General features: G+C 43.2%; 1 protein-coding gene across 1 annotated transcript in view; it reads right to left on the bottom strand.

Annotated features, from left to right (window-relative positions):
* Positions 1 to 20,561, bottom strand: part of DIRAS2 (DIRAS family GTPase 2) — a 28,942-nt gene extending 8,381 nt beyond the window's left edge. The window contains exon 1 of the mRNA XM_004428314.3: positions 20,435 to 20,561. The gene's annotated coding sequence lies outside the window, so the exon portion shown is untranslated. The remainder of the gene's footprint in view (positions 1 to 20,434) is intronic.
* Positions 20,562 to 21,565: the final 1,004 nt, after the last annotated feature.

Here is a 21,565-nt window from a genome sequence, read left to right as displayed (position 1 = left end):
AAATGTCTGCCACACTTTGCAAAGACAATGACACCCGGGGAGGACGTTGATCAAATGGGCCTTCCGAGGTTCCTCCCTGTCCACCACACCTACTTCATATTATACTACAGTGATCTATGGCATTAGCTCCTTCCTTGAGTAGCCCCTTCTATCTTAAATTCTTTTAGGTAGTTAGGGGCAAGGTCAAAGTTTCTTCCTGAGTCTTTTGTTCTTAAAAATAATCAAGCCAAAGAGACACATTTTGTGGTGGGATATTCTGATTCCTCACAGTGGTATAAGGTGGTTGTCCAGATTATTCTGGAAGATTTTATTCTTTTAGAATTATCATGGAAAGGAAATCTCAAATTTTAAAAAGAATCATAAAAAACTGGGAAATCCAATAGGATTTGTTCTCAGACCTCAGTTAAAGGGATACTATTGTTAGAGATCAAGTATGATCGAAAGTAAAGCTTTGATTTTGGAGAGTCGGAGGCAAATAAAGACTGGCAAAGTTTCAGCTGAATGGCAGAGAGTTGAAGTCATTCTGCAGTGGGTCTGAGAGTGATGGGAATTGATGAGATGGCTAGGGAGTCAAGAAGTGTAGATTTCTCTTTGAAGAAATTTGGGGAATTAAGGAAAAAGGAAGGAACAATTGGTACAGAGTAAGGGGGCGGCGTTAGAGGAGTGGGAAGATCATCTGGTGATGAATTCTAACAGAGCAAATCTGGGACAAAGCAGGAGCTGCTGGGATCCACAATGCATGCGGCAGGTTGGTCTTCTGGAGACGGAAAGGGTAGGTGGAGGCACGGGAAGCCCCCGATTAGAGCTGCCCAGACCAACCCCAACCACTCCTGTGGTCTCAGCTTAAAAACTTTAAAACAAATGAAAACTGACATAATGCATGCAATTGATTAAAAAAAAAAAAAAAAGGATATTATAAAATACTCTTTATCCACAGCCAGGCCCCTTCCTTCAGCAGAATTAACCACTGTTAGAAAAGAGCGGAAACTCAATTGTGTTTCCCAGTGTGCACCATTACAATTTTAACCAATGTGCTAATTGCTTGAATAATAGATCCTAATGCCTTGACTTGTTGACTTTTAACCATATCCATGAGATTAGCACAACTACCTTCTTCCATTACCTAATTTTTGTTATACTCTATTTTTAAAGGATATACCAGTGTTTAACTTTTCCAGATAAAATATTTACAGTTTGTTCTAAAATTTAAATTAAGTCTTCTGTGTTGTGTCTGCAGGTTGTTTCTAAACCCTATCAATAAACAGCATTAGAAAGGATTTTGTGAAGATTTTTCACTGCAGAGGCACACAGTAGGACTGGACACTCTGAGGAAAGGTCATTTTCATCAAACTTTGCTGATTGAAGCATAATTTTCTGTATCAGTAAGACTTGGGTCTTACTTTCTTTTTCTCTAGCTTTCTTAGCTTGTTTTTTTACCTAGGTAATGCTCAGTTGCCAATTTTTGTATTTCAATTTATCACCTTCCCTGGATCCATTTTATGTTTTGGTATAAACATCACTGATAAATTCTCTTAGGTGGCAGTAAAATCGCTCAGTTCATGCCCTCTCACTTCATTGATACAATTCTGCACCCAAACCAAGTTCAAATTCTTTTTCCTTCAGATTTTAAGGATTATTTAATCTTTATCATCCAGGGTTGTTGATGGGAATCCAAAGCCAGTATGATTCTCCTTCCTTTGTAAGAAAGCTGAATTTTTCCTTTCTCTTTGGTAGAGTATACTTAGAACCGCTTTCTAATTGGGGAAATGGGGGACAGGGGAGAAAGGGTTAAAAACCTGATCCTTTCTGCAGCTTGGGGGACTTTTCTTCTATTTTTTAAAATTACATCATCCCAGCCCCTGTATCTTTTCTCTCTTTCTGGAACTTCTATTAGATGATGGATGGAGTGTACCTATTCTTGATTTCTCTAGAATCTCTTCCCTTCTATTTTCAATCAGCTTTCTTGTACTCTGGTTTTTCCTTTTCCATAGAAGCACTTTCTTATCTTAGGTCAGGTGATACCACACTGAATTTCAACAAGAATGCTAACTGAAATTCCTCGCCCCTGTGCTCTCTCATCCAACACACCTCTTGTTCTCTTGGCTCGTTGGGTTCTCCTCTTTCACGTTGTTGGTTTCTCCAAACATCTACTGATCCAAACATCCAGCTATCCACTGATGGATGAAGGAATCATGATGTTGGCTGGGAGAGGCAGCTAGAGTGGCTTCTCTTGACGATGCACAGATCTGTCCACCTGCTTTCTATCTCCTGAATAGGAAGGCTGTCCAGAGTGACTTTAAATACACCATTCTTCTTTTCTTTTCTTGAACTTGCTTGGACTAAACTGGCTCTACAGTCCCTTACACTTCCAAAAAGCTTATACATAGACAAACAAATGAGGGGAAAAAATCAAGAAAAGGAGTAAACTACCCATCCCAAAGTGTCGTTAAATACAAAGATGTGTGTCTTACAATAAAGAATTCAAAATGAGACATTTTAAATACTGAAAATCAGTACAGAGGTACAATATTGTGATTTATAAGATATATATATTTGGTAATTCAGATGACTGAAATATATTTGTCACATATATTTGGTCTTTGTCCACGGTTCCTGGCTCACAGCTCCCAAAACCTTTGGAATTTCCTGAGCTAGAAGAGCAATAGTATTTGGTCTTTTGTCCCCAGTTCCCGAAAATGCTTCAGAACCATAAAGGTGAAATGGGCACCTGTTACTCATAACAAGCCATTTCCACCACTATGTTATGTTTTGATTATGTTATGTTATATTATGATTTATGTTAATAAGGTGACTTTTGGAAAGCACCTAAGGATTGGGGCTGGTTACCAGGGGAACCCATGAATAGATCGTTGGCATTTTCAGTGCCCCCAACCCCCTCAATGTCAGGGGAGGGGAGAGGGGCTAAAGGTTGAATCCACCACCAACGGCCAATGATTTAATCAACCATGCCTGTGTAATGAAGCCTCCAGGAAAACCCAAAAGGACGGGTTCAGAGAGCTTTCAGGCTGGTGAACACACGGAGACTGGGGAGCTCAGATAGGGCACGGAAGTTCTGCGCCCTTTCCCCATAACTTGCCCTATGCATCTCTTCATCTGGCTGTTCCTGAGTTACATCCTTTGATAATAAACCAGTAATTTAGTAAGTAAAGTGTTTCTCTGAGTTCTGTGAGCTGCTCTAGCAAATTAATCAAACCTAAGCAGAGGGTCGTGGGAACCTCTGATCTATAGCCGTTGGTCAGAAGCACAGGTAACAACCTGGGCTTGCAATTGGCATCTTATAGGACTGAGCCCTCAACCTGTGCTATCTGATGCCATCTCCAGGTAGATAGGGTCAGAATTGGGTTGAAGTGTAGGACACCCAGCTGGTGTCGGAGAATTGTTGGACGTGTGAAGGAACCCCCTCCTAGACTGCAATTGTGTGCAGAATTATTAGAGACTATCCCAGGCCTAGAGGGCCTATATTCTAGGGAAAATGGACTTTGATTTCCTGAGTCACAAAAATTGCCCATTCAAGTATCCTTTGGAAGAAACATTAGATTCACGTGAACAAGATAAAAGAAATGCCTCAGGTAAAACCACATCTTTCTCTGTGAACACCCTGAATTAAGCCTGCTTCAAAAACAAATAGTTGAAAACAGACAAAAGCCATGAATTGGAAGAACTCAGCTCATTGAGAGTGAGAGTTTGGAAAAGCCTGATAATTTAGCGCACTGTCCTGGCCAAATACGCCCCACCCAGCTGAGCTCTAAGGCACATGCATTTCCTGAAGTTCACACAGTTGTCTCTGCTCAGTTATTGCCTTGGTTTTCCACAGTGCTTTCTCCTCAAATAGATTTGTTCTTATTATAACATTTAAACTTTATTAACTTTACAGAAATTCCATATTTAAAGTTCGTACTTAAAGCCTGTATTTAAAACTACCACTAATACAAGGTAAATGGGTCATTTGATTAAAGATAAAGACTATTACAACATAAATAAGGATATCTTAAAAAGACATTAACAATTTTCAGCACAGCATAAGTTCTCTATGTAAGAGAGTGCACTTTTATATATAATTAGAATCTCAATCTAATTAAAGAGTTGTTTCATGTATCTTCTTAGCTGAACTGAAAAAATGAAAGATTTGTTAGTGGAAAACATTTGCCTGATCATAAAGAAGAGTTAAACACCATGGCTTGTCTTTCTCTGAAGAAGCAGAATCCTTCCCCAGGACTCCTGTTTCGTGGTGTCATGGAGACACCCACCCTGCCAATGTTAGGACAGGTGCTGAAGCAGGTGACACACCTGCACCACGTAATGGAGCCACCATCCCATACGGGCGCAGGGACAGAGGGGGTCTCAGGTACTCTTTCAGGACTCATAATATCTGCAAGTATAAAATAAGTAAAGAGAAATTGGGGCAACTCTTGGAATGGAAGGGGCAGAGTCAATTATTCTTTAAGAGTTTCATTACCGAGAGGCAAATAAGCCCACAGCTTAAGCCCAGAAGTAAGATTCACTGATGTTTGTCTGAAACTACTTCAAGTAGCGAAAGTATGATGGCCAGCAGTCCCAAAGAGCCAAATAACACGCACTCAGTGACACTTCAGACAGGCAGGAGTCTGACTACATTTTGGCCATTTTCTGCTTTATGCCTCTTCTTTCCATGTGGGTAAGGGAGATGAAAAGGCAAATCATGTGAAGAAAAGCAATACCATCGTCCTGGTCAAAGGACCAGTTACCAAGTGTGACCCTAAATGCCCAATGCAGCACACTAACCCTACAGGGAAACACAGTCACGCGTCACTTAACGACGGGGAAGCATTCTGAGAAACGTGTCATTAGGCAATTTCATCATTGTGTGAATACTGTAGAGTGTACTTACACAAACCCAGATGGTAGAGCCTACTGCACACCTAGGCTCTATGGTGCTAATCTTTTGGGACCGCCATCATATATGTGATCCATCACTGACTGAAACATTGTTATGCACTTCATGGCTGTAAATATCAACGGATGAAGGAAATGGAGCACAGAAACTGCACATAAGGAGAAAGAAAGTGCTCAGTGCTACGTATGACGGCTCGCCCAGGGTCCTTCCTTCACTCTCAGCACACTGGAACACGGTACCACGTATGCGTACTTGGATAGGTGGATTCCCAGTTTTAGTCAATTAATAGTTTACAAAATTGGCAAGTGGCTAAAAAAGTTTCCTTCAAACAATCATGACCTATTTTGTTATTCATGCTTTTGGTGTCATATCTAAAAATCCACCGCCAAATCCAAGGTCATTAAGAGTTACCCCTGTGTCTTCTTCTAAGACTTTCATGGTTTTACTTCTTATATTTAGGCCATTGATCCATTTTGAGTTAATTTTTGTTTACGGTGTGAAGAGGGGCCCAACATCATTCTTTCACCTGTGGATATCCAATTGTCTCAGCACCATTTGTTAAAGAGACAACTCTTTCTCCTTTTAATGGTCTTGACCCCCTTGTCAAAAATCAATTAACCATAAATGTGAAGGTTTATTTCTGGACTCTCAATTCTATTGCAATGGTCTATATGTCTCTTCTTATGCCAGTACCACACTGTTTCATCTACTGTAACTTTGTAGTGAGTTTTGAAATCTGTAAATGTGAAGCCTCTAGCTTTGTTCTCCTTTTTCAATATTGTTTTGGCTATCAGGGGCTACTTGCAATTTCATGCAAATAGATAAACTGGACTTTGTCGAAATTAAAAACTTTGTGCAACAAAGGACGTTATCAAGAAAGTTAAAAAAGAACCTACTAACAGGAGAAATATTTCATATATCTGATAAGGATCTAATATCCAGAATATGTAGAGAACTCTTACAACTGAATAACAAAAAGATAAACCAACCAACTGAAAAATGGACAAAGAACTTGAATAGATATTTCTCCAAAGAAGATATACAAATGGCCAATGAGCACATGAAAAGATGCTCAGCATCATTAGTCATCAGGGAAAGGCAGATCAAAACCACCATGTGGTGCCACTTCACACCCACTAGGATGGCTACTATCAAAAATCAAAACAAAAAACAAACAGAAAATAACAAGAGTTGGAGATGTGGAGAAATTAGAACCATGCGCATGGCTGGTAGGAGTCTAAAACGGTGCCGCCACTGCGGAAATAATTAAACATAGAATTACCATAAGACTCAGCAATCTACTTCTGGGTATATAATTAAAATAAATATATAATTGATACGTAGATATATAATTGAAGAGATATTTGTACACCCATGTTCACAGCAGCATTATCCACAACAGCCAAAAGGTGGAAGCAACCCAAGTGACCATTGACAGATGAATGGATAAACAAAATGTGGCAGATATACATACAACAGAACATTATTCAGCCTTTAAAGGGAAGGAAATCCTGACACATGCTATAATATGAATAAACCTTGAGAACATTATACTAAGTGAAATCAGCCAGTCACAAAAGGATAAATACTATATGATTCCACTTATATGAGGTCTCTAGAGAAGTCCAAGTCATAGAGACAGAAAACAGAATGGTGGTTGCCAGGGGCTGGGGGAGGGGCAATGGGGAGTTCGTGTTTAATGCCGACAGAGTTTCACTTTTGCAAGATGAAAAAAGTTCTGGAGATCGATAGTGGTGATGGCTGCACAACAATGTAAAAGGACTTAATGCTACTAAATTGTACACTTGGAAATGGTGAAAGGGGTCAATTTCATGTTACATATATTTTACAACATTGTTAGCAACAACAAAACCATGAATTAAAGACCACACTCACAACGTGAGCACTATTAGCATTGGCATTAGCAGCACCGGCGGAGCAGACAGGCCCTCTCCTTTGTCAGCCACGTTACACAGTAAAAGCAAGGAGGGTCTAAACTGATCTGACAAGGCCAAAAAACCTAATCTCCTGAGAAGACCAATTAAAATTCGCACCTACTTCCTGGCCCTAATTTCATATTGTATTAATGGTCATGTGAAGCCATGGCACTTAAAGTGAAGACTGCAGACTGCGCTGTCCAATACGGTGGCCACTTGCCACTTGAAAAGCAGCTGCACTGAATGGGGATATCCTGCACAGGCTTTCCAATGCTGAGTATAAAAAAGAACGTTACCTGGCCTATTCATAATTTTGAAATTGATTACCCGTTGAAATGATGATATTCCATATACATTGGGTAAAATAAAATATATTATTTAAATTAACTTCACCTAGGTCTTTTTACTTTTTTACATGTGGTTTCTAGAACATGCCAAATTATACATGTGGCTCATATTGTATATTCATTGGTCTGCACTGCTCTAGAACATGAAAACAAACTTTTTTTTTTTTTTTTTTAACAAACTTGAACAACATGTCATACTTAATCCAACATGTTACAAAATTTAACTAAACTTGATTTTTAAGAAAATGCTTAGAGGGGCAGGCCTGGTGGTGTAGTGGTTGAGTCTGCACACTCTGCTCCAGCAGCCCGGGGTTCGCAGGTTTGGACCCTGGGCGTGGACCTACACACCGCTTGTCAAGCCATGCTGTGGCAGTGTCCCACATATAGAGTAAAGGAAGATGGGCACGGATGTTAACCCAGGGCCAGCCTTCCTCAGCAAAAAGAGGAGGATTGGCAACGGACGTTACCTCAGGGCTAATCTTCCTCACCAGAAAAAAAAAGTGCTTAGAATCTTCTTCTTATTAACAGTGAAAGGCAAAAAGCTACAAGCCATTGGAAAAATACTTATTTTCCTGCTTTGGTAAAATATATAAAATAACACACTAACATGCATGGTGGCAAACTAAAATGCATTCCTTTCTCAGAACCCTATGGGAAGATATAGAAAATAATACTGCAGGTGTGAAAAAAGTAATATTAGAAGTTACACAGGGGACAGACTTGCTAAACAGTTGAGCAAAAATATAAATATTTCAAACACACTTCAGTGTATCTATTGGCTGGAATGATTCTCTTTTGATAATAAGATTCCTTGGCACATACATTCTTCTCTTGGTATTTATGTATTTATTTGTGTTTTCTCTCTCCACCACCCCCCACCCCAATATCAGTGCCATTAAGGCAGGGTCCCTGTGGGATGCATTCACCAGCACATTAACGCATCCATGCCAACACGAGACACACTGGAAACACTTAGCACGTCCTGATTGACTATCTGCTGTTGAAATACATTTATGTGAGCCGATCAAGGAAATTGTACCAGAGAAGATAAATGAACTCTTTAAACAAACAAAATAAAGTTTTGAAAAATCTAAGTAAGAGTAATCAATCAGAGGTTGGCAACGTCACTGAAATAAAAAATTACAAAAGGAGATGTGGTAACATCACAGACACAACCAGAGGAATGACTATTCCTTCATCAGCACTTTGTTGCCACAAAGAAGTTGAAGTCAAAAGTAGGCAAGAACCACTGGACATGAATTTGGATATTTTATTTATTTTTTAATATATAAAAAAAGACTTTTAAAATAGAGTAGATTCTTTACAATATTTCATATGGAGATGAGGAACAACCACGAAAATATTTTCCACCACATGATGGTTCATGAGTTATCTCGAGGCAAAGAAAATATAACTGTTGCAGAACCGAAAGGCAAGTTGTGTGTTTTTTGTGTGTGTGTGTATGAGAAAGATCAGCCCTGAGCTAAGATCCATGCCAATCCTCCTCTTGTTGCTGAGGAAGACTGGCCCTGGACTAACATCCATGCCCATCTTCCTCCACTTTATATGGGACGCCGCCTCAGCATGGCCTGACAAGCGGTGCATCGGTGCACGTCCGGGATGTGAACCCGAGCCGCCAGCAGCACAGCGCACGCAGTTAAGCGCTGTGCCACTGGGCCGGCCCCAGGTCGTGTGTATTTTATACAAAAAGCAATTGTTCTCAATTCATTACCATTTTCTGTGTGGCAGGTGGCTGATAGTAGTATGACACATAGCAGCTCTTTCCCAAAAATAAGCACAGTGCCTCCATTCTTGTAATATGAAGGTGACATTTTAAATAAGGGAGGGACACAGTACCTCCTTTGGAAAAACGACTGTCCTATGGAGAGAGCATTTTGAACAGAAATGTATAAAAAGGCTTCAATGGGGCAAGCCCGGTGGCGTAGTGGTTAAGTTCATGTGCTCCACTTCGGCAGCCCGGGGTTTGCGGGTTCAGATCCCGGGCACAGACCTACACACCACTCATCCAGCCATGCTGTGGCGGCATCCCACACATAAAGCAGAGGAAGGCGGGCATGGCTGTTGGCCCAGGGCCAATATTCCTCAGCAACAAGAGGAGGATTGGCAACAGAAGTTAGCTCAGGGCTAATCTTCCTCAACAACAACAACAAAAATGCTTCCATCATTACATGATATTGCCAAAAGCAATGCAAATGTGTCCCTAAAAAGCTTTCCTATCTGTACAGCTACCAACTTAAAAATCAGATTTTTTTTAATCATTTTAAAGGTCTCCCAAATGAAGGATTTCCATGGGTGTGGGTGCATTTGGGTGCAATAAGTTTCAGTTATATTTCGAGAACGTGTAGTGGACATCAGAGATGACAAGAGGCCCGAGCAGGGTCCCCTTGAAAGCTGCCATCTGAACAAAGATTTGAGAGAGGTGATGGTGTGAACTCCAGGTAGCTGGGGGAAGAGATCCCTGGCGGAGAGAACAGCAGGTGCAAACACAGATGGCAGCATGACATGTTCTAGGAACACGGAGGATTCCAGAATGCAGGGAGGGAGAAAAGTAGATGAGGTCTGCAAAGCAGTGGGCAGGGACAGGTGGGCGGGTAGAGGCAGCTCTTACTGTGAGGAGGACGGGAGGCCACCATGGGATTTGAGCAGAGGAGGGACAGACCCGACCCCCACTGTCCCAGGACCTCCATGAGGCCTCTGAGGGGCAGGAGAGGAAGCAGCAGACGGCCAGGAGGTCCGGGCTCGGACCAGGGCGATGGCAGGGGAGATGGGCCAGTGCCATCACTCCTAAGGAGCTCCCCAGGAAGACAGCCGCACACTCTGCTCTCCCTCGCAGCAGTGTCACCTGGCCCCACGACTTTGGACATCATCCACGTGCTCCCAGTGCACACCCGTGGCCAGGCCTCTCTCCGGAACTGCAGACTCGCGTGGCCCTCCCTCCTGGACATCTCCCCCTGCGGCCTTGGAGACGTGTGCAAGATGGAACTATGGCCCTCTATCACCCCAAACTGCTCCCCTTACAGCTTTCTTCGTCTCAGTCCATGGCAACATTTTCCTTCCAGGTGTCCAGGCCAGACCCTGCAGAGTCCTCTTGAAACCCTCGTGTTCTCTTGTACTCACGTCCAACCCATCAGCAAAGTGTGTCAGCGACATCTTCAAAACATGCCCAGACCTAACCATGAATCACCATCCCCATGGCCCCCACGTTCTCCAAGCGACTGTCATCTCCTACCTGGCTCTCTGCAGCAGCCTCCGAAGTGGTCAGCTTGCTTCAGACCTTGAGTCATTCCAATCATCTCGCCAACCCGGCACCAGATCACGTCATTCCTGTGCTCAAAACCCTCCATCGGCCGTCCTGTCTCCTTGACAGTGACAGCTAAAGGACTCTGCCCCCACCGGCACCCTCACCTCCTACTATTTTGCCCCCAGCTCACTTCATTCCAACCATATTAGACTCCTCCTTGCTACTTGGACACACCTGCATGCTCCTGCCTCAGGGCCATTGCACTGGCTGTTCGCTCTACCTGGAACACTCTTCCCCCCACACCTTCCACAGGCCTATGTTCACATATCACTTTCTCAACAAGATTTTCCTTCACACCCCATCTGAATTCACAATCCCAACCTCACCCTGGAGTCTGTAACGTCTTCCTGCCTCATTTTTCTCCATAGCACAGATCCCTTTCTGACACGCTACGTAATTGACTTTTTTAAGATTTGCACTTACTTCCACTATACTGTGAGCTCCATGGGGGCTATTCATCTGTTTCATTCACTGCTGTTTCCCCAGGGCCTGAACACCACCGGCCCATAGGAAGTGTGTAATAAGAATCTGCTTGGTGCGTGAACAAATCCGTATTTTGCTTTTAATGAACAGATTGGCAAGGCCAGGCTAAGCCACGTGCCTCAGGTGAGAGCAACGTGGGCAGAGACCTGGGGCATCATCACTACTTGGCCACGCACCTGCGGTCACCATGGACACTTCACTAGGCTAAGTGGGATCTCAGACGTGGCTTCCAGGCTGCAACAACAGAGGACGAGTGTGGACCATGCCACTAGTTCAACCACAGTGCAGGGGGCAGTGCTGTTGCTGGCGATGTCTCCTAACGAAGCCAGACCAAGAGCGGCCCCGTGGAGGGAGAGCCCTCCACATATCTGAGGCTCCAGATCTGGAGCCCTCCAAATGCCAGAAGGAGGGCAGCGTGCCCACCACAGTCAGCAGGGGGAAAGCAACATGAGGTGAAGCTAGAGAGCGAGGCATGGCCAAGATCACACAGGCTTTCAGAGGGCAACACGCAGCCATTGAAGGGGTCTGGCTCCAATGGAGAAAATGGAAAAGAAGTCCAGCATAACAGAGCAGGCCAAAAACGGGCAGCTTAGACCAGAGTGACAGCAGGGATGGAACATCAACTGGTGATGGTTGGTAAGGGAAGGAGTTAAGATGTGGAACGAGACAGAATAAAGTGTCAAGGAAAATTCCCAAGGTTTCCAGTTGGTGGAACCGAAGAAATGGGATGAGATCATTTACCGGGAGAATGTCCCACAAAGGTCAGGTTGGGGGGAAGATCCTGAAAAGGTCTTCGGGACGGTCGAGGGCTCACATCCAGTGGGCAGGTGGATAATCGTGCAGGGGCAGCCGTAGCATCTGGGCTCAGAAGGGACAGTTGCGAGTCATCTGTGCTGAGGTGGAGATGGAAGCCCAGTGTGTGGACGAGACGGCTTGTGAGGACAAAGAGAAGAGGGTAGAGGACTTAGACATGGCCTGAGGAGACTTCAGAACTCGGTGTTTGGAAAGGCAGTGGGTCTGCAAAGAATTAAAAGGAGTGGCCTCAGGGTCAAAGCAACTGCAGAGAAGGGCCACGCTGTGGAAGCCAAGGGAAGTCTGGGCTGCAGAACCAGAGAGGGCTCAACAGCGTGGACTGGGACTAGGAAGGGAAGCACAACGGGAACTGGAAAGCACCCTTGCTGGACAGCAATGAAAGTCACTAGCAAGAGCCATTTTGATGGCGCCACGGGTGGAAGCTCCATTGCAGTAAGTTGAGGAGTGAGCAGGTGATGCAGAAATTCATACAGGCAGCTCAGAAAAAGTTCCTGAGACTTTGGTTGTGAATTGGTGGCTGAGTAGTACCCAGTTTTGATTTTTAAAAGAGGGTTTTTTTTAATTAATTTGAAAATACACAGCCATGAACACGTATAAATGTTAATGGGCAGATAACAACTGAGCAAGATAAAACGTAAGTTCTGAGAGAGGTTCGACGAGAAGTTGAGCAGCATGCTGCAAAGACAGGGCGCTGTGGTCAGAGGGGATGCTCCACTGTCCCTCTGGAAATGGGAGAGGCCCGGGGCTGATGAGAGCCCCTGTGACTGTGACTATGGGTTTGGAGCTTAAGAGGAGTGGAGGAAAAAGACTACAGACGGCCTGGATGACATCTGAACACAGGGTGAGGGAGAACAGTGAACCAGGGGCCAACGCCCTTGACAAGCACATGAGAATATCCAGGAAGTCAGAAGCTGATGAAGCGAGAAAAGGCAAGGGCGCACAGTCGAGAGCTGTGAACCATGAATCAATGTGTATTTATTTGTGTCTGCTCTATGGTTACTAGGAAGGTCAGCACAACGTGCTATAAAAGGCTGTAGCTATGGATGTGTCCAGAATCCACTGACAGAAAACAGCAGATAGCCCCCAGCAACACCTGCCCTCAGCAGGTTCCTGGCCAAGCCCAGGACCCCCAGAGTCAGCCCACAGATGAACAGCTCAGGACCAGAACCACAAAATTCTCAAGCAGGCAACCTTCTCACGTATTCCAAACAGTATGAATTCCCGTACAGAGTCAGGCCTGCCTGTGGGGAGAGGAGCTCAGGCAAGGAACACAGGAGAAGAGCACTGGCAAAAGAAGGAACATGGATTTGACAAGACACGAGAGAGGGAGTCCCTGTAGGTCCAGCTCAAAGAGAAAGATGTAAAGAAAAAACATCAATATTTTAAGATTAATTGGAGAGTGTGTATACTGGGTAAATTGGAAAAGTCTGATGGTGGAGGCCAGAAATCCATCCAGAAGCAAGGAGCAACTACAAGACATGGGGCTTCGTGCCAGGTTGTTAAGAAGAATAAATCTGAGAAAGGGAGAGAGAGTGACCATTAAGATGCTGATCAGGGCCGGCCCCGTGGCTTAGTGGTTAAGTGCGTGCGCTCCGCTACCGGCTGCCCAGGTTCGGATCCGGGGCGCGCACCGACGCACCGCTTCTCCGGCCATGCTGAGGCCGCGTCCCACATACAGCAACTAGAAGGATGTGCAGCTATGACATACAACTATCTGCTGGGGCTTTGGGGGAAAAATAAATAAATAAAATTAAAAAAAAAAAAAAGATGCTGATCAGATAGCAAGCACCAGCATGGCCCAGGAATCCTGACCCTCCAGCAAGTGTTGAGACAAGCTTGATCTCGGAAACGTCTTTGATGTAGGTGTTAACAGCCCCATTTTACAGATAAGGGAACTAGACTCTAGGCGGTTCAAGTCACAGCGCACTGTGGCAGAGCTGGTAAGCAGCAGAATCTGCACTTCAACTCAGGTGTAGGCAACCCCGAAAGGCATTCATCCAACCCAAGTTAGCAACAACCGAACAAGGAGCTCTGATTCTAAGAAGCTGAGGAAGGAAGTTTCTTACACTAACTTGTAACATTGCAAGCAACTTTCAGACCAGTATCACATTAACTTTAAAAATGCAATAATGCTGTTAGGCAGCTAAGCATAGATGACTGTGTATGTTTTCTGACTCATCAAAAAAGTCATAGATGCCTCATAAAAGGTCCACACCAAAAGCTGAACTCCAAGCAACCACACCAAGTGCTCAAGATAACACCTGCTTGTAGGAAAACATGGGTCATACTCACGTCATGGGATTTTTAAATCATTATTTTAATGTAGCTCAAATGCCACAGGGAAAGTGTCCTGATAAGGCTGACCGATAAAGGCCCAGGCCACAGGAGACTGGAGTCGAAGCAGGAGCTCTGATTGTGCTGGTCTTTGCAGGTCTTAGGAGAAGGCAATGAGGTGATATGCAAATGTTTAGGATTCACGTACCTTTCAACGCTAGGGTAAAATAAAGACTCGCAGTTCCCACTTCGTACAGATTTCTAATTAGTACAGTTCCCAATTAGTACAAGCCCTACAATTAAGGTTGGGTCGCATCGGCTGTCTCAGGGTTGTAGAGCCCCAACATGGCTTGTGTTTCCACGTGGAATGGCTTCAATGGAAACTAGAATTGCTCTAAACGAAAGACATGGATAATCTCAAGAGAGAAAATTCTTAGAACACCCATGGAAGAATGAAAGTAGCACAAAAAAGTGACCAATGCAAATAACAACAATATTTCATGTTTGGAAATGCAAAAACAAAAAAGAGACAAAGTCGTACACTTTTCCAATGTTTTAACTTGATTGGGCTCATTGTTCCACATTAACTCACAATGGCAACTTACTCAATATGATTTCTGTCTCAATCACCAGAAACAGTCTCTTGCCAAGAGCTACACAGGATGGGAAGGAGGGTTAGTAGTGAAACATTTACCATGTGAGTTACAAGTTGAGTGGTCAATGGTAAAGAACCAGCACTGTGGTCCAGTGTTAACAAAATGGTATCTAGTCAAAGAGAGACCAATTGCTAGCTAATTAGTGAGAAAGACAGAGAGACAAACAGGAGTGTAGTATGCACAGTGTTTCACATAGATCTGTCCATATTAGTACATACACAGCCATATTATGCTTTTTAACAGCTGCACAGGACTCCCCAGAGAGCTGGTCCATCACTTATCAACCAGGTTCTCAGGTGCTTTTTTCGATCAATGAACAGCCTTAAACATAAGTATCTCATCACATTTTTGAGTCTCTCTGTAGAATAAATTTGTATAAGTGGATCTGCTGGATCAAAGGGTATGTGCATTTTAAATTTGATAGAGATCACCAGTTGCCCTCCAAAATTACCACCGATTTCTTTCACCTGCCCCCTACAATGTATGAGGGCTATTTCCTCACACCTGGCTCAGTCCAGTGTATTATCAAACTCTTTGATCCTTTCCACTGTAATAAGAAGTCTGTTTCTCATTACTCATTTAATTGCATTTATTTAGTTTGTGTAACATTGAGCATCTTTTCATATGTTAAAAGTAGTTTGTATTTGTATCTTTGAGACCTGCATGTTCTGCCCTCTGCTCAGTTGCCCATTAGTTTACAAGGATGGTATTCATCCTATGCTAAGGCAGTGGGTCTCCAACTGTTCTCAGCAGACCTCACCATCCCCTCACCTGGGACAGTGCTAGAACAGGTCTGGCCCCATTGAATCCGAGTCTCTGGGCTTAAACTCAGCCATCTCAGGTTTAAATGCCCATCAGGTGATCCGGATGCTCACAAACTTGGAGACCCACTGTATTAAGAAAATCAGACCTCATCTGAAATACGTTGCAAATGTTTCTTTCCAGCTGTCATTTGTCCTTTGATGTTGTTTATTGTCTATTTTTTCTGAACAGAAATTTAAAATTTCTATGTAGCCAAATTTAACAAACTTTTCCTCTTTGGAGGAAGTTTGGGATCATCCTTGGAAAATTCTTCCCTACTCTGAGATCATTAAAAATTGCTCCCTCAAAAAAATCCTCCTATATTTACATTTTTACTCTTTATGTTTAAATATTTGCTCCAACAACCTGATCTATTTCTGCATCTGAAATTGTCGGTATGTTTAGAGGAATTTAACACCTAAAAGAATGGAAGAACAAAGAAGAGATGCACAGAGTGCCATCTGTAAATCTATCTGGGATAATCAAAAATAAATAAACACTTGGTTGTCATGATACCCTGGGAAATTTAAGTTCTTTTCAAAATCTAGGTCACCCTGTCATTTCTATCATTCAACAGTTCCAACCTCCTCTTTACAGAGACCCTACTAAAACAGAAATGCCATCTTACACTTTGTGGTGGCCTGCCATTCATTCTGAGGTCAGGAACCCAATGAAGTCCAAGGAGGCCTCAAAAGAGAAGCACAGTCCTTCTTTAAGTGGCAGGGGACTATTTCATAGGTGAGCAGGCAATGAGATAACCTCTGATCTGATGTGTATGTGTACTCGGGGCATGGGGAGAGGTAGCTTGGTGGTAGAGTTGGGGAGATGAGTCCAAGTTTATACAGAAAGGAAAATGCCATTGAGTTGGATTTTGAATGTGATAGAGAGCTGCTGAACTCCTGGCTTTGCTCTGATGCAGAGACCTGGATACTGATCATTTTTCCTCTTAGCTCAGTATCATCTGAAAATAAACACCAAATTCAGAAGTCACAGAAGTGCTCCAATAAAATAACTGGAGTATGAAGACGACATAGGAGGGAAAGCTTCCCCCTCCAAGGGCTCCTGTCTGAGGTCTGGTAAGTATCTGGCCCCTTCTGGAGCCCAGCTTCAGAAGTTAAGGGAGGAGAGAGAGAGAGATTATTGTGGGAAGGCCTAATGGAAAGTCTCTGTGTTCTCTTATTTCCTCAGAAAAACAATCACTTTCCAGACATTGATTAGCTTCAGAGAAACACTGCACACACTCCTTTCACACAAAATGCTGCTCTCTTCAGATCTCCTATCATGACTTCCGGGATGAGAGCCGTGTGATGGGAATGGTACCCACCCCTCCAGCACTCATTGATCATGGGGGCTATCCCAGGACTGGGGGAAGAAACTGACATCTTTTCACTAAGGTCTTTCATTTCTGCGTTTCAGGAAGTCGGTACCCATGAGTCAGTCAATCATAAAACATTACATTTTTCCAAACCTTACTGAATGGTTTTGAGACAGATAGATACAAACATCAAAAAATACACATACCAGTGAAGGATAATATGAAAAGATCTGTGAAGCATATTCACTCACCCAGTAAATACTAGTTCTCCAGCTGTTTATCGATTTTACAATGTGTCTACTGCTACTTGCACAATAAAGGAATTTAAATATGGAAATAGACTGATTGCTAACGGGACATGAGGACTCAGCTGCTGAGGTCCATAACTGGACTGGACTGAAGGGAACTTGGTGCAAAGTGGGTGCCCACCACCAGGTGTGCTCCTTCGTTTCTGCCACAGGAGCCCCCGAGCTCACGTGGGCTGAATCCATAAATCCAGCCACTTGTTATTTTTCATAGAATCAGGGGATGTATTTGACCCAATCCTCTTGTTTTACTGATAAAGAAGTAAGTAATAGGTTCAAGATTACACAACTAGTTAATGGCAGGGCAGGATGGGACACAGGTATTACAGCAATTGGAGATCATTTGTATATTTATTTTTGATAATGTTTAATTGGTTTAATTTAATGACTCCTAATATTTCAGTTTTTAAATTGCTTTGTCAAAAGGTTATCTATATCTGTGCTGGCCAATACACCAGCCACTAGCCACACAGGCTATCCAGCTCTTGAAACACGGCTAACCCGAATTGAGATGTTCTGTAAGTGTAAGACTTAGCAGGAAAAAAATTGTACAATATCTTATTAGTATTTTGTATTAATTACATCTTTAAATGGTCATTTTTAACATACTGGGTTAAAGAAAATACTTATTAAAATCAATTTTACCTGTTTATTTTTACTTTTCTGATGTGACTAGTAGGACATTTTAAATTACGCTTGTGGCTCACACATGTTATTTCTGTTGGACAGTACTGAGTGATGGAGAAATACTGCACTAAAGAGAAAGCTACAGGAATCTTTCTTTCCGGAATTTGCCGGTAGCGAGAGCAAAGGAGGGAGAATGAGAGGACATTTGTTCCAAGTAGTTTAAAGAATACTTACCCAGCCAAGGAAGAGAGCCTTGCAACCACATAATGAAATAAAAACTAAAGCATTATTTGAAATCAATTAAATAACTTTAAGTTAATCTTTAAATGTGCATGCATGTGTAAATTTAACTTGTAAAAGAACAATAGCAATTGTGACAACATGACAACCATCACCTTCCCTTTGGAATAAGAGCAATTATTTTCCTAGAAAAATTATAACCAAAAACAATTAAGGTCATAGAAATCAGTTCTGCCTTTAAAGAGACATCTATCCATTGTAAATACCCATACCAGATAGATAGATGATAGAAAGATAGATGATTGATGGGCAGATATAGATAGATAGATAGGTGGATGGATGATAGATGAATCGTTCCAGTCCACCTTACAACTGACAATGGGGCACAGCGGTTATCTGAATTGAAAGTGACAGGTCAGCACCAAGCCCTTTTTAACTTGAAACAGCTGGCAGGCAAGCTCCTTACCCCAGACAACCAAATGCTCCTTTTTGTAACAAAGAAATTTGCCTGAGTGCAAACATTCACTGCATTTATCCTGGGAGAAAATGAAGATTTTGTCTAAATCAATAGGTTAATTTCCAATATACTAATATGTCCACTATGGCCATAATAACAGGAGAATGAACAATATGCCCTTATTATCACAGATACACTGTTTGATGAAAGAACCCCCATTATTTTTCAAAGGTTTTAATTTTTCAGTAAGAGGTGCAGGCATCAGAGTAGAGACAGTATTCACCCCAAAATAACACATTTCTAACAAAGTCATGTGTATTTTATAGGATACGCACAACATGAAATTAACAGAAAGTCCTCTCTGCTCTTCTCACAGCACAGTGGCATTGCTGATGGCTAAGGATGCTAGATTGTTAGACACAAGCTCAAAAGGGACTTCCACAACTTGGAATTCAATTTGGGTGTTTTCTGAGTCTCTTCTTAGAAACAACTCTAGTAAAGCTCTAACAAAAGATTCTGGAGGTTTCTGCAATAACCATGCACATATAATTTCCATCTGCAGAGAGAACTGAGGACTGGGCAGCAATGCTGCAACCGAGAGTGGCAATCACCTCTCTCTCTCCCCTCCTTTCCCTGTGTTCTCCAGGGACCATGTCCCTAATACTAAATAAATGCCATGTGTTAAATGGGATTAAAATGTTTCCTTGCCTTATATCTTCTGTTTCTGTATGATGAACTATGGGTCTTCCTGTGCCACATAGAACCTCCAGCATTTCCAGAAATAGAATTGTTGACAATTTGCAATTTCAGGAGGAATAGTATTATTCCTCCACAAAATTCTTAAATTTATTCTAATTTTATCTTCCTCTTTTCTCTCCCTCCCACTCCACCTCTTCAAATCCAAATGCCACTGGAAAAGAAGTACATTTGGACTGATCTGGAACGTAAAATGCTCCAGGCTTTTATTGTTACCTAGAAAATCTTCCTTAAAAAGAATATTCTTAAAGTTTTTAGTTCAAAGCAGAAAAGGTCTCCTACGCTAAGACTAGCTTCTCACATGGAAGGGGATTGTTCCAAAGATAAGAAAGCAAATATGTAGAATCAATTCTTGCGGAAGGTAAGCTGTGTCACTGCACGGTCGGAAGACACTGAATTCCACCACAGCGTTGTATTTCACCGTTCAATGGATGTAACACGATTCACAGGGCTTCTGGTTTACAAGTCTCCCAAACCCCCATGGAACGTGAATTGGAGTTTTAAAGAGAAAAACAACATTTTTCAGGACGGACGACTCAGGCAGTTCCCCACACCGTGAGAAGCCAGCAAAGCTTTGCAGGTGAGCCCGGGAGCTGCCAGCAGTCATTGTCATCTTTGGGAACCACATTCTTACAACTACAGACGGGACGTGGAGCCTCTCCTGCTCTTACAACAAGGAAACAGCAAGAAACACACGGAGGTGTCATGAAACGCATTCTTTAAAAGAAGAATTAGAATATTCAGCCAAGTCTCAGCCAAGCCCAGGGAGGGCTTCGGTCTAGTAGGAAAACATGCTGAAGAAGACAGCAGCCTGTAACGTGCTTTGCATCTTTCTCTGGACCACATCTTTTCCTGACTTTCGTAAATCCATGAAATCAACTTCCACATTAATAGGAACACCTGCACCACATAATTTTCCAAAACACTAACTCCTGCTTTGGAAGGAAACCCAAATAACGTGTAAGATACAGATTTTTTTTTTTTAAAGAACACGTTTTAGACAAAGGTATCAAGATGCTCACTCTCCCGGACAAAGATACAGAAATGCAGCTTTTTCCCCCCTCGACAACTCCAGCATTTATATTGCCGACTCGCCCTCCCAGATAGCGGCAATCCCTTTTCAGGGCTGGCAAACAAGAATGCCAAGGCCGTCAGTGCCCCAGCGCGGACGCAGCGAAGCTTCAGCACAGGAGAGGGAATCGGTTACCTGAGGAAGAACACAACTCTGCTCAGCGCTTCTCCCGAGCTCGCCTCGCATAGGACAGGGCAGCGCAGGCTGTGCGGACGCCGGCTCCTCCCCGAGGCGGGCGGGGCGCGCGCTCCCTCGCGCCGCCGTGACGATGCTGTCAGCTGCCCGCGCGCGGGTGCCCCCGGCGCCCGCCTGCCCGCCCTCCCGTGCGCCCTGCGCCCCCGCGCCCCCGCGCACCTGCGCCGCGCAGCCCAGGCGGGCCTGGCGCGGTCACAGCCGCCCCACCGACCCCCGGCCTGCCTCCTCCTCCTCCTCCCTCTTCAATCTCTGACTTCTGATCTGTGCCAACTGCTGCAGCGGCGGCTGCTCCTGCTTAAATGGCGCCTGCTCGCCTCCAAAGAGCTTTGAGGTGCCACCTACTGCATGCTCTTGGAATAGATGGCCAGGACTCAAATTTTCTGATAAGTCAATGAATTAAAATAATTTCATTGAAAGTGCACCAGATTCTTTTGTTTTAGATAGTGCACGTTACCAACTGTAATTACTACTAACCGTAAGCTTTCCTTTCGGTGTCCAGATACTAAACTGAAAACCCGCTCATTTAGAAGGCAGACGACATCAGGCGATGCCCGACAGCCGGCCGCACGGTGCCGATGAATACATTCTACTTGAAGAGGCTCCTGTGACAAACCACCGCTGGCAGTCCGGGGCTAGAACTGCCTTTTCTCTGAGTAGTTTCCCGTTAGCGTTTCAAGGAAAGAACCAGGTTTATTTCTGACATTGATAAACCACTTTGTCAAAGAAGCGTTGTTAAAAACAGGTGAATCAGCAAGAAACAATATTTATGGCTAACAATTCTGTGCGGACAGTTTTTAAGTGCTTGCCTATAACATTGATCCATAAATTTAAACTACGAGCTTGAGGAATGTTTTTTCTCCTATTATAACGCTTTCTTTTCTAATGCCGTTTCCTAAGAGAGTTGGCAATATTAATATTTTTGTCTTTAAATTTGAGTTAGCCTGTAGAATCCTATTTACCTGTTCTAAAACTGTTTTGAACTTCTGTGTAATTTCAAACAGGGTTATCCTTTGATATTCATTTCCAAAGTAAATTTCTGCCGTTATTCACAGGAAATATGTGTTTTTACAA

The sequence above is a fragment of the Ceratotherium simum genome, chromosome 20 (genome assembly GCF_057802395.1).
Source record: "Ceratotherium simum simum isolate JZ-2026a chromosome 20, ASM5780239v1, whole genome shotgun sequence".
NCBI classification, from domain to species: domain Eukaryota; kingdom Metazoa; phylum Chordata; class Mammalia; order Perissodactyla; family Rhinocerotidae; genus Ceratotherium; species Ceratotherium simum.
This window is presented reverse-complemented; position numbering and strand designations above follow the sequence as displayed.